Consider the following 12,997-nt stretch of genomic DNA (forward strand, 5'->3'; position numbering starts at 1 on the left):
TCCAAGTTCCCTAGGTTTCCTCAACTGATCTGCTCTGCTCCAGCGATTGACCATTTGCATTGACCAAAGGCACCTCGTCGTCGTCAAAGAGCGACGAACGACTGAGCGAGCGAGAGTCCGACCCAACCGGGGAAATCCCCCGCATTCGAGAAAACTACGTCACATTCCACTGTAGCAGCAAAAGCAGAAGTTAGTCAGTTTAATCGTAGAAGGTGCAGTCGTACGGAGGACTCTCCGCAACTTGGGTAGCAAACCCTCTCGAACGGTCGCCGCGAACGGTTGTGTTTTATCGTCGTCGTCGTCGTCGTCGTCCATCGTCGTAGAGTTTCTCGTCCGTCGTGTTGTGTCAAAGGGGGAGGTTTCCGTCCGTGCAACCTCTGCTCTGCTGTGTGTTTAGGCCCAAGTTCCGTTGCCTTGGTGATTGTGGTGTGTTGCTGTTGTTTTTCTTTATTTGGGGCTAAAGGGTTTCTCGAACTGTTCTGCTGGGGACTTGCTGGCCAACTTAGATGGCCTAACTATTATTATTATTCGCGCACTGCTGTTGCGGTAGTGTTGCAATAAATAATATTGGGTGGAAGTTGTGAACTAAGGAGGCTTGTGCGCCCGAGCTAAGTTGTTTTGTAGCTCTTCTGCTGCTGTGGATATCCCCCCGTCAGTGGTTTCTGCGTGTATGTGAGCTAATGTGGATTTAGCGCGGAGGTGCCTTGGATTGTCGTGTATCGTCGTAGTACGCGTTGAAGATCTGGGATTAGATTCGCTGGATTTACGCTGGATGTGTGTGGGTAGTTGTTGCCGCTATCTGTTGGTGGACACGGTGAAGACAGACTACGTCGTGCGAACAGGAATAAACGGTAGACACTTGAGGGGCGGGTTAAGTTGTGTCGCTGTTTGTGTGTGAAGGGTGGTTTTATTATTTTTCTCTACCGTGTCCAAGTGTCCAATAATCATCTCGGAGGAGTACGGTGAAACTTTATTTTAGCACAAAGCGTGTATTCTGAGTTGTTTGAGAACGAGGTGAAATGGGAGCCTTTTTTGGGGTGATGGGTTTTGCAACTGACACCGTTTCGGTTCGTTCGAATGACCTGGATACAAATCAAGCAAAGTAGGCGACGACAAGATTGAAGAAACTCGGTCAGGACTCGTTCGTTTGACACACCAAACATCGACGCGAGTAAATTCTCAGGATCAAGGCGAATCAAAAACGCAGATTTTTAAGGAAATGGAACTTGTTGACCCAGTCGATCCATAAATGGCTTACTACGATCCTTCCCAATTTGTAAGACTGAAGCTCAGCTAAGCGACGAACCTTCTGCTGATCAGTCGTCGTAGTTCATATGATCATTGTGCATCAATTGAAACCAGTGACTTTAATTGGTGCATTGCATTCAGAATTACTCTCAGTGGAACACAATTGACGTTGACAGGATAATTTGCGAGACCAAATCAAGCAAGCTATACCATCTAAAAGATTTTCTACTTTAATTACTTTTTTCATGAATATTTTACTAATTTAATTTTCCATTTTTTCTTCAGTGATAATTTGTTTAAAACCGAAAACAGTTCAATTTTGTCGAAGTTTTAACGAAAAAAAGTGTAAGAATTTTTCGCAGGAACGCAAATAAAAACAACAAAGGTGCTTAAACTTTAAAACGGACTTTGAAATACAACCTAAGCAAAAAAAAAAGTGTAAAAAGTGAAGGTACCCCAACAAAGTAGCAGTGGAACCAAACAACAACAACGACGACGAAAAAAAAGTGTAGAGTCTATCAACACTAACATACTGCCAAAACGAAGTTAAAAAAATCAGCATCGTGAAAACCTTACACAAGAAGAGTGGTGTTATTTTTGTTTTTTTTTTTCGTATTTTCGTCTACGACGAGTCAGTCGGAATTTTAGTGCATGAATCACACAACTTGAGCGAAGTGATTTTGTGGTGTGTGCTGCGCTAAGTTTTTCGAAGCTTTGTGTTCCTTCTGAAGATCGGTGGCGAACTACTGTTTTGCAGCAGTTTGTGGGAATCTGGAGTATCAAAACCACACGGATTCGGAGCTGAACTTTATGATATTTTTTTAAAGGTGAGTATGCGGAAGTTTGATGTGAATTCCTCAACGAGCTTATACCCCATCCAACTGGGACTGGGAAAGTCTTTGTTGGGGATTGTTTTCAAATGTTTACGTTGTTCGATAGATAAAAGGATTGATTAGAATTGTTAGGTTTCAAGCGGAGCTTTATGGCTTTCGCCAGCTGTTTTATGTGGAACCGTAAGTAAATGAAGCTTTGTGTATGCTATCGATGGGAGATAAAATGAAAAACAAAAACAGTCAATTGAAAGTTAAGACACAAAGGCTGTCTTTCGACGAAATAGAGACTCCACATGGAATCGAAAAAAGACTAATGGACTATTTGTTAAATTTGAAGGTCTGGAGTCTTATGAGCTTTGGTCCAGTAAACAACGTTATTTAATTTAAAAAGATGCATTAATGAACGGATTGAAAGATTAGATCTTAGGAAAATCGAAAATCTAGAAAATGAGTTCTCAGTAATTAAAATTCAGGTGTCAGATCAGATTTCAAGGTTTCAAATATGATCAATGGACGGAATTTTTATGTCAGAATCTAAACTAGGAAAAATTTTTGGATTCAACTTGAATTTTTCCTGGAATTTGAATAAAACCCCAAGAAAAAAAATAAAATTAGGTTTCCAATCCAAAAATTATATATAAAACTGGAAGCATATTTCTTGTGATGGGCTTGTGATATAGCTTAGTTGGCAAGTCTGTTGCCTCCTGAGCAGATGTCCGCGAGTTCGAGCCCAAGAGTAAACATCGAATACAGTTGTACCGGATAAGTTTTTCAATAATGATCCGCCAACTGTAACGTTGATAAAGTCACGAATGCCATGATGATGGTGAAACGACAATAATCGAAACAAAAAAAATGTTTCTTGTAACATCAGAATTTATAAACGGGTGGTCAGAATGACGTGAAATTTGGTACCCGATAGTTTTTAAAATGTTTAGAAAAAAAACAACAAAACTCGTACAGTCGTAAGATAATTGATTCTACTCAATGGCCAATGTGACATTAAAGTAATGGGGCTCCCATCCAAAATCAACGTGAAATACGACATAACTCGAACAATTGCTAAGATTTTGATCAAATTTAGTACACATCCATGAATGACGTTTGAAGGCCCTTCGTCTTTAGGGGAAAAGAAAATCTCATGCAAAACGAACCTCAACTGTTACACAATTCTAACAAAACTCGATAAGCATGATTTGACACAAAAGTAAAAGAAATTACCTCTCATTTTGAAACAGAAGGCTCCCATACAAAATTAATAAGAAAACAACAAAAATCAAACAATTTCAATGAGATATTTATGAAATAAGAAATACATGCAAGTTTAAACATGACCAAATTATTTACTGCAATGAATTATTCATTTTAAAAACAAGGAGTTCTCATGCAAAATCAACTTTAAATTTGTTATAACATGAACAATGTTCATTGAATGTTGAAAACAAATTTGATCTTATATGAAGCCCTCAGAGCAAAAGGGGTATAAGTTAGGTTTATCAGATACTTAAAAAAAAGCGGGTCATTTCACGAAAAAAAGCGGGACATTTTGGAAACTCTTAAAACCAAATTTTTTTGATCATTCTTATACATATGGAATCCCCTTCAGTTAAAATAGTTAATTGAAAGTAAAAAAAAATGAAGAAATTTGTTAAAAAAAATGATTACTCAAGAAAACTTCCATCTTTGTAAACTGGGAACACTTCAGTCAAAAATGTTGTAGTTCTGAGAAATTTAAAATCCCAAATAAAAGTTTTTATGTTTTTGAACAGCCGTTTTTGACCATATACCAAGTTCATTTAATTTAACTCGTCCTTTCAGTATGATTGAAAATAATGTGTTTTTGCTCGGTAGTCCTGTTCTATTTTATCCGGAATTTGATTTTTTCCTTAAGCTTTACATTCAAGCGATTCTTCTGAGAAATCAATCAGTCATCATCATTTGGAAGCAACTTGAAGAATATTTTTTTCGATAGAAAAATAGTAACATCGCTAGAATGTGCTCAAAGAACGCTTAACTGAACCCAAATGTTATGGTGATTTTTAGATAAGCTACCAGATTACCCAGTCTTATCCGGACTTACCCGGATATTTGAAAAAAAAATTTAGTAAGAATTCGGTCCGGCCCTGTTGTTCGGATTTAGTAGAAAAGGACTGGATTTTGCACAAATGTATTCACTTTATTTCCAAAATTGAACAAAACAACTTAGATTTGTTTTATTTTTTTTTTTTTTGCGTCCAAAAACGATTTTGGAAAATTTAGCAAATTTAATCTAAATAAACATGAACAGTTTTTCGGAAGCCTAAAATACGATTTAAAATCGGCAGGTGTGTTTTGATGTGAAAAAATATTCTTTTCGACTTTTATTGAACGATTTCGTGGTTTTGAGTTTTGACCCAATTTTTTCGGATATTGCCCACATTTTGGATTGAAAATTTCGAAATCAGATGTCCGGATTTTGCCTGGTTTTAAGATAAAATTGCCAGGACTCGCCTGGTCCGGACATGTCTGGAAAATATTCTTGGAACCTAAAATGCTAAGAAATAAACAAGTTATTTAATGTCGTCTTATATAAACTTTGAAAAAAAATGCAGTTATTTTTGAGAAAAAAAACATTATATTTGAATGATTTTCTGTGTTGAAACAATGCATTTAAATTGAATCTAAATTTAGGTTTTTTCAGTGTAAGTCAGTGAAACTTCATAGAAGTTTTACCTTTTTAATTTACATACTTTAACGTTCGAACGAAAAGCACCAATTTGCAAAAAAACGTGTGGAAAATGGTCAAACACAACAAATTAAAAGCACGTTTTCTCGAAATTAACTTTTATGCACTTAAACCCCTTTGGCTTCAAGGTCCTTATATAAAAATGGAGGCGTATTTTTGTGATACCATCACTTGAAACGGATGGTCAGAATGTTTTGAAATGGGGCTCCTATACAAATCCAACCGAAAACATGACTCAACTCGAACGATTTTCAAGTGATTTTCAAAAAAAGGATGATTTGTCAAAAGAAGTTGATTTTGAAGGAGTAAGCCATGACTTTTGGGCAACGCACGCGTTTTTGTTTTCATCCATAATTTTTTTAATTAAATTACAATAAAACTAAAAATTTTAGAATTAAACAGTGAAAAATGATAGATTAAGTGACTGGTGGTAGTTCCCGGAATGATTCGTGTTTTGTTTCGGCATGCTGAATCCTGGTTGGGAGACTTCGGAAGGAATTTTAAAGCCAGCTGGTCCAGACTAGAGGAAGAGGTTTCTAGTAGAAAACTTCCAAGACTTATTTGGTGAGATCCAACCTTTTCCATTATATTAAACGTTATAAGTGCATTATTTTCCTAATACACAATGTCATTAGATTAGTGTAGCTATTTTCAAATTATGCTGTAGGTATATACGTAATCCATATGAAGCGTTTGGTAGGGAACTCCACGCTTTATTCCTCCCCTTGCCCCAGAATATTTTGCGGAATTTACCACATGGTTGGTCTGGCCGTAGTTATCTCTGCAATGCATGTTTTATGTAACAGAGATAACGTTGAAAAGAAAAATGAAGGACGCAAGTCTTTTCATTTTCCAGGATGCTTACACGTTTTGGCTATGTTGGTAAAAGAAGAAGAAGAAGAAGATTTGTCAAAAGAAGTTGATTTATTATGCAGAATGACCCCTATCTCTTTTGAAATGGGAAGCTCTCATACAAAATTGATAGAAAGAAGGATAGAAATCATACCAATGTCATGTATTTTTATTATGACATTTGGTACACACGCAAGTTCAGAAATGATGTGTTAATTTATTTTACTAAATGGCTCATTCCACTTTTAAAACCGGGAGGCTCCCATACAAAATCCATTTTTAATATGAAATAATTCGAACAATTTTCATTAAATTTGTTACAAAACCATGTCACCATGACAGATTAATATTAATGAATAACTGCTATTCCCACTTTTGTAGCGGAGGGATTCCCATACAAATTTTTATGGCAAGTGTTTTTTTTTATAACACCACCACGTATTAATGACGTGAAGTTTGGTACCCGAAAGTTTCTTGGGCCTGAGATGATTTGTAGAATTTTTTCAGCAAGTATTCAGGTCGGACCAATCCGGGCAATCTTATGTATCTTATGTATATAAAAATGGAGGCATTTTCTTTGTAACAACATCACGTATGAATGGTCGGTCGGAATGAAGTGAAATTTGGTATCCGAGGGTTTTTTGGGTCAGAGATGGTTTGTATAATAGTTATAGGATCGCACTTTTTATGGAAGGTGGTCCCAATACTAATTCAACTGTATTTGTTACGATTTCCATAAGAATCTATTCGCGAGCACGATGCAGTTAAGGACGTGTAGATGAAATTAAACATTTATTACGATTAATACTTTAGAAGGTAAAACGAAGTTTACCGGGTCAGCTAGTTTTATATAAAAACCTGGCAAAATCCGGGCCTTTGATTTCAAAACTGATGACAAAAAATCCGAGCAATACCCTGCAAATTTCGTCAAAACCCAGAAATTACTGAACAAAAATCAAGAAAAAAATTGAAATAAATTTTTTTATCGAATCTCATCTAAAGATTTTAAATCGTGATTATTTTTCACAACTTGCTCGAAAAATTGCGTTTTTGCGGCATAAATAGAAAAATTTAATAACACAATTTGTTTATTTTTTTTGGTTTGATTTGCCAAATAAAGTGAATATATCCGGACATTTTTCAATGAAATCCGGGCAACCGGGCCGGGCAGGACTGTTCCCAAATTATTAAGTATCCGGGCAAACCCGGATAAAACCGTGTAATTTGGCACCCTTATTTTAGGAGTGGGGACTGCCATACAAAATCTGCATAATACTTTTGCACTACTGAAACGGGACCATATAAAACTCATAGGTAAAACTATAAAACTCAAACATATTTAATGTGACATTGAAAAAATAAAACACTCAGGTAAGATGTGTTTTGAAAAGATGATTCGAAGTAATAGGTTAGGTTTTTTCATTTTAAAGACGATGGGCTTGCATACCAAAATCAGCATAAAATTCGATGCATCTAGAACTATTTTTAAGTGATTTTCAAAGAAATTCACTGACATCCAAGTTTTGACAAAAAAAAAAAAAAACAATTAATTGTACTTAGTTAGATAAAAAAAAAGTTTGGTACAATCACTCATTTTGGACTTTTTGAGTTCGTATAGAGTTCGGAAATAGTACCAAGCGGGCAAATGTTTTCAATTCTCTCGAGTTTCTTTTACTCAGTGAAATATGAACTTTGGATTCTACTTTTAAAGTCAATTTGTGCCTTTTGGTTACTTGGGAATCCAACCAAAATCTTACCAAAACTCAAGTAACATAAAAAAAAACTCGAGGGGAAATAAAAGAAAAATGAAAAAAAAAGTTTTATAAAAAAAATCAACAGCTTCAAAATTGTATTGCAGAGTTTCAAAAACTTTTCGATGTTCAAAACAAAATTGAATTTTAAGTAAAATGTTAAAAAATTCTGGTACTCTTGGAGTGAGTCCAGCTGGTATTCATATGAAAGTCCAAAAAAATACTCATTAGAAAATTTGTAAACAAAAATAACAAATTCAAGTTCTTTTCATAAGTTTAAATACACACAGCAAATATTATCTTCGCTAGAGTTCCAAACAAAACCCAAAGATGAAAAAAAACTCTACAATTTTTATACCTATTCTTTATTTTAATTCTAAATTAACTACTTGGATCATGTCTTTGGTTGAAATTACGTCTCTGATTTTAAAAATGTAGAATCAGATTTCAGAGAGTTTTAATTGGCCTTTGATTACACTTTAAATGACAAATTTAAATTAAACATATGTATCTTCATATAAAACTAAAATCTATTGAGTCTAATCGATAAACTAGAATTAATCGGAATGAGAATTCAATTTTGTCCAATTTAAATCTTCATATTTATATTTAAAATTAAAAATAAGAGAATAGACGTCATCGAAACTTTCAAAGAAAAATGATTACGAATCCAAGACTGATTTGAGGACTCAGAAGCACACAGAAATCTTTTCGAAAGCACATAGTATGAATATCCGAATCAACAAATTGAAAGAGTTGTTGTTTTCCATTAGAATTTCAGAAGACAAAAATAACAGTGACAACAATGACAGTGACTACTGAATTCAAAAGTTAGAAATGAAAAGTTAGAAGTCAAATAAAAAAAATTAAAAACCAGATTTTAGAAACCAGCATTCAGAAGTTGTAAATTAGAAGTCGAAAACAAATATCTATAGATTAAAATGAGAAGGAATAGAAATCATTAACAATAACAAAAATAATCTATTTCCTTATATGTCTTTGGTTGGTTGTGTTGAGTCATCCTTCTAGAAAGAAGTAAATCCAAAGGTTCAAGACCACAGATTTATGCCTTCCGAGAAGACTCATGGTCAGGGCAGCCTCCAAATTCGATTTCTTGGGAAAGCTTCAAAAATAGTCGACAAGATTTTAAAAATTAAAAAAAAGAACAAAAATTTGTTAAAATTGTTAGAAAAGTCAGATTTTCAAATTGTTAAATTACCAAAATGGTCAAAATTATTAGAAGTGTATAAAAATGTCAAATTAATAAAATACACTGAAAAAATCAGTAGCAAAAATCAAACTTCAGTAGTAAGAAGTCAAAACTAAGACTTCGGAATTCGGAAGTCAAAAGCCAGAAATCATAAACCAGAAGTCAGTAGTCGGAGGTTGGGGGTCAAAATTTAGGATAAACAAAAAGTCGAAAGTTAGATTGAGGAATGCCAAAAGTGTTTCATCAGATATCAGAATTTAGAGGTTAAAAGTCAAAAATGTTTTCCGTGAACGAAATGAATCATCTATAAGAAAAGGTTCAAGTTTTCTGACCGCAGATTTATCAGCCTTCCCGGAAGACTCATGGCCACAGCAGCCCCCGGGTGGGATCGAAAGGGTTCAATTTCTTCAGAAATCTTTGATATTTTCCCACGGTTTGATCTAAACCTGTATCAAATTTATGATGTGGATCCGCTCAAACGTTGTTCATCGTAATTCATTCATGCAGTTTGTATTTTCGACTTCCCTCTTTCGCTTGCTAGTCTAGAACCCTCTCTCTTCCAACGATCAATTGGAAATAAACAGCGAATGAACAATAATTCAAAGAATGAACTTAATTCGTAAGCCAAATGAACCCTCATGATTAGATGAACTCGCCCAAGCCCTCATCCAAGTCCAAATCGTTCATCGACAAAGCTGAAGCAAACAAGTATTTTTTTCTGTTTCCTTCTGCCAATTCTCTCGTTCAATGCAGATACCCACCAACAAATATGAATAAAATCGAAACGAGCTGTGTTTGTAAATTGTCAGCAGCAAAGCGATTGTTGTTGTTGGTTGGATGTTGAACGTGCTTTTGAATGGATTACTGCTTCGTTGATTATTGTAAGTTGGCAGGCTGGCTGCTACAGGTTCTCGGTTCGACTTTGTGTGACGATATTTGAACAGAGTCAGCTAATTCATTGATGATTTATTAGAGACAATGCTGGAACTGAATTTTGAGCTGTCTGCGACATGTTCCTGGTTCCTGATTCAAATTTGAGTGTGAACGTTTCTTGTTTTAACCTCATCCAACCATTGAATTTATTATATGTTAATTATAAGTTTTTTTTTTAAATCGATTTTCGACATCTGATAGCCGACCTCTTAATGTCGAATTCTGAATTAGAATTCACTCAATCAGATTACTTACTTTTAGCTTCCGACAACTGACAGTTCACTTCTGAGATACTTTTAGTTGACTTCCGATCAGGGTTGCCTACTGTTTTTCGAAAAGATCTGGAAGATTATGAAAAAATGTCTGGAAATGTCTGGATAGCTTTCTTTTAAAGGTGGTGACCTTTTTTTTGTAGCCAGATCTCAATGTTGCAGATACCCACTAGTCGTTTGTTCCTGTACTATCAGTTACATGTTCTGTTTGATTCTCCATTTAACATACATCTTCGATGCAATTGCCATTATTTATAGCTTTCAACCACTTCTGAATTCATAATTCATAAATTCTAATCATTTCCTGCCATATTATACCATGGCCATTTTGAATTTTCATAGTTTCTCAGAACAATTTATGTCCCAACTCAAAAACCTGGGATTCGCTGGAAGAAATGACAAAAGTCTGGAAGTCTTGAATCCTGAAAAAATATCTGGCAGAAGTTCAAAAAGTCTGAAGGATCCAGACAAAATCTGCAAGGTTGACATCACTGCTTTCGATAGTGGACCACCAGTTTTTGAAAGTCGACTTCAGATAGTCTACTTTTAACAGTCGACTTCCGAGTTCTAAACAAAAACTCATAATGTTTTTTTCGTTTTTGATTTGGGACTTTAACATCACGACTTCTGACTCCTAGCTTCTAACTACTTTGGTACAACAGCAAAATGTCTGACAGTCGTTTTCTGAGGAGAAGACTTTGACAAAAGACTTCTGTCGACTCTGTCAGTGGATCTTGACAGTCGACTATGTTAGTCGATTTTGATAGTCGTCTCAGTCAGTCGATTTCTGACATATTTGACTGTCGACTCCGAATCCGCGATGTTTGACGTTTTGTAGTTAGGAAAAAAGGTAAACAAAAGGGTGTAAATTTCTGATGAATTCAAAACTCATTTTAATACGGCTTTTTTACTTCAGAGATCTCTTAAAAAGTAAGTATAATCAACTTTTAGGTCTTCTTCTAGTGTTTTAAATATTTTTTGAAAAAAATATTGATAGCTACTAAGCGATAAATTGAGTTGCAAAAACTGGTGTTTTTCTTGCTATTGAAAACACACCTAAGTATTTGAATGAAAAAGTGATATTTTTACAAAAACATTCATCCAAAAATTTTTTTGGAGATATTTGTAAACTAAATTTACGAAAGTTCTGTTTTGGAAAGCATTCTAACAAGGAAAAACCCTGGTTGAAAAAACTGGAATTTTATCCTGATTTCTGTTAACCAAAGTAACAAATTTGATGGTTTTTTTTCTGGAATCAACGGAGTGTTTGAGTTGTTTTTTGTACTGGAAGAAGATTTAAAATTATTTAGATTTTTTATAGATTTATTTTAGAGTTGTATTTCGTTTATGAAGAATGCACTTTTGAAATGTCTGCTCTTATGTGAGAGCTGTTTGCACATTTTTCGAAAATTTTTGTAAGAAATCAAATGTATTTCTGTCGGCATGTCTGTACCTTCGCATGACAAAATTTTGCCCAATAATTATTAAAAAATAACATTAGGAGCTTATTTCCTTTAAATTATATGCCTGTTCCTAAAAGCTTCCCAAATTCTCTAAACTCTAGTGTGGAGCACTTTGTGGCGCTACTGTTTGGTAAATATCTCGGATATTTGGCTGTTTATAGTCGATCTCTTACAGTCGATTTTTAACAGTAGACTTAATTATAGTCGACGTTTTACTCAGTAGACTTTTAACAAACGACTTTCGATTACCGATTTTTACTTCAGACCTTCAAAAGCATCTGACTGTCGGATTTCTGACTTTTGACATTGAACTTTTGACTTCTATTTTCTGGCTTATGACCTCTGATGACTGATGATTGATGAGTGATTTGTTACTTCTGACCTTAAAAATCATCCAACTTTCTAACTTCTGACGTTTGGCATTTAACTCCTTATTTCTGACTTATGATATGACATGATTTTTGACTTCTGACTTCGGATTTATAAGCACTAGCTGCCTGATTGTCTTACTACTGACTTCTGACTTCCTTCTGACCTCCTTCTGATTTCTAAATTCGGACCTCTGTTTTATGATTTTTGACTTAAAAGTTTTTAAATCTTACATTTTAGTTTATGACGTCCGACACATAAATACCTTGGAATATTGACAGGCATTATCGAACATACCCGACTGCTAGTTCTCGACTTCCAAAATTTGACTTTAAAAATACAGGTTCTCAAAATCATTTTCAGAAAGGCAAATTTTAACAGGCGACTTTTTATTTCAGATATTATATTTAATCATGTTTATTAATTTTCAATCAATATTTCAATCTTTTAATTTTGAAGTTGGACTTCTCACAATACTACAGACGACTTTTTACTGGTCGATTTCTTGAAAATGTATTCTGACAGTCGACTTTTGATGTTCGACTCTTGACAGTTGACTTCTGACAGTCAACATTTGATGATCGATAGTTCCCTTTTGAGGATCGACACTTCCGGACAAGCGATAAGACAATAAATTTGAAGATTTTTTATTCGTTTTATCGTTTAAATCTTTCAATTTCGACATCTGGCAGTTGACTTCTTACAGTCCACTTCTGACGGTGGACTATTGACAGTCGACTTGTGAAGGTCGTTTTCAAACAGTCGACCTTTTATGATCAATAATTACCTCCCAATGATCGACATTTGACAGTTAACTTCTAACAGTCGACTTCTGATTGTCGAAATTTGATAACCAATATTCGATTTAGACAACTGACAATCAACTTTCAACAGACATTTTACTGTCGATATCAGGAAAGGGACTTCTGAAAACCACCTTCGAAAGAGCGGAAGGCGAAAACCAACTGTCAGAAGACGATGTTAGAAGTCAACTTTCAGAAGGCGACTGTTGAAACTTGATAATCAGAAATCAATAAACAGAAGTCGGCTATCACAAGTCGACTTCTGGCAGTTGACTTCTTACAGTCGACTTCCGATGGTGGACTTTTGATGGTCGATGCCCAACAGTCGACATTTCATGATCGATAATTAACTTTTGATGATAGACACTTGCCCGTTAATTTCTGACAGACGACTTCTGACAGCCGACTTTTGACAGTCAACTTTCAACAGTCAATTTCATAAAATGTTGACTTCTGATATTCGACTTCTGACGATCGATTTCTGGTTGTCAAAATTTGATAATAATCAATAGTTGAATTCTGGTAATCGACTACTGAC

At 34.8% G+C, this 12,997-nt stretch overlaps 1 protein-coding gene across 2 annotated transcripts in view; it reads left to right on the top strand.

Moving 5' to 3' along the window:
* Positions 1-206: 206 nt before the first annotated feature.
* Positions 207-12,997, top strand: part of LOC129751427 (titin homolog) — a 173,827-nt gene continuing 161,036 nt past the window's right edge. For both annotated transcript variants that reach the window (XM_055746919.1, XM_055746921.1), the window contains exons 1-2: positions 207-426; positions 1,534-2,075. The gene's annotated coding sequence lies outside the window, so the exon portion shown is untranslated. The remainder of the gene's footprint in view (positions 427-1,533; positions 2,076-12,997) is intronic.

This window comes from Uranotaenia lowii, chromosome 3 (assembly GCF_029784155.1).
Source record: "Uranotaenia lowii strain MFRU-FL chromosome 3, ASM2978415v1, whole genome shotgun sequence".
Lineage (NCBI taxonomy): Eukaryota > Metazoa > Arthropoda > Insecta > Diptera > Culicidae > Uranotaenia > Uranotaenia lowii.